A 1,401-nucleotide genomic window follows, 5' to 3' on the forward strand; every position below is an offset into this window, starting at 1 on the left:
GGATGGAACTGGAGGGTGTTATGCTGAGTGAAATAAGTCAATCAGAGAAAGACATGTATCACATGACCTCACTGATATGAGGAATTCTTAATCTCAGGAAACAAACTGAGTGTTACTGGAGTGGTTGGGGGTGGGAGGGATGGGATGGCTGGGTGATAGACATTGGGGAGGGTATGTGCTACGGTGAGCGCTGTGAATTGTGCAAGACTGTTGAATCACAGATCTGTACTTCTGAAACAAATAACGCAACATATTATAAGAAAAAAGGAAAAGAAGAAGATAACAGGAGAGGAAGAAAAGGGGAGTATGTCAGAGGGGGAGACGAACCATGAGAGATGATGGACTCTGAAAAACAAACTGAGGGTTCTAGAGGGTAGGGGGGTGGGGGGATGGGTTAGCCTGGTGATGGGTATTGAGGAGGGCACGTTCTGCATGGAGCACTGGGTGTTATGAACAAACAATGAATCATGGAACACTGCATCAAAAACTAATGATGTAATATATGGTGATTAACATAACAATAAAAAAATTTAAAAAAAAAGAAAAAAAATTGTAAGCTTGATACACAATCATTTCGATGGTCAGATTAGCCCTGATTAGGAACTAACAACAACGTATTTGCTCATTTACACGTTCTAAGAGTTTGATATTGGCCAAGTTACTAACTTCACTGTGCTTCAACTTCCTCATCTATAAAATGGGATAATATTAGCATCAACCTCTCGGGGTTGTTGTGAGGATTAAATGAGATAATTCATGTAAAGTACTTGGAATTTTGCCTGCTACATCGTTCTATTATATGTATATATTTTTTAAAGATGTATTTATTCATTTTACATAGAGAGAGAGAGAGAGTGCAAGCACGCACAGGGAGAGACAGCGGGAGAGAGAGAGGCAGAGAAACAGACTCCCCACTGAGTGGGGATCCCCATGCGGGGGCTCAATCCCAGGACTCCGAGATCATGACCTGAGCTGAAACCAGGAGTCCACAGCTTAACTGACTGAGCCACCCAGGCGCCCCCATAGTTCTATTATATTTCAAGCCAAAACATAAGTGGTGTCTGAAGTAGAGATATCAATGAAAGGGAATAGATACAGTTTAAATGATTAGGTTTGGGAGAAAGGCAGAATTTATATCCTGAAATGTTCCTTTGTTCTTTTATTTATTATTCATGTGAGAATCATTTGTTAAAAATAGCACCCTTATCTTTTAGAGATTCATACTGAAATATTTGTGGATGAAATTATGTGGTAGCTGGGATTTATGGAAAAACAATACAGTGGGTGGGGGCTGGAGAAGGAAGGAGTATAGAAACAAAGCATGATTAGCCATATGTTGATTATTGTTGAAGCTGGCAACAGACGTGTGAAGCTTAGTTAGACCTGCCTTTATTTGCGCGT

Source organism: Callorhinus ursinus, unplaced genomic scaffold (genome assembly GCF_003265705.2).
Source record: "Callorhinus ursinus isolate GAN/ISIS: 27379988/994484 unplaced genomic scaffold, GSC_fseal_2.0 scaffold63, whole genome shotgun sequence".
In the NCBI taxonomy this organism is placed as follows: domain Eukaryota; kingdom Metazoa; phylum Chordata; class Mammalia; order Carnivora; family Otariidae; genus Callorhinus; species Callorhinus ursinus.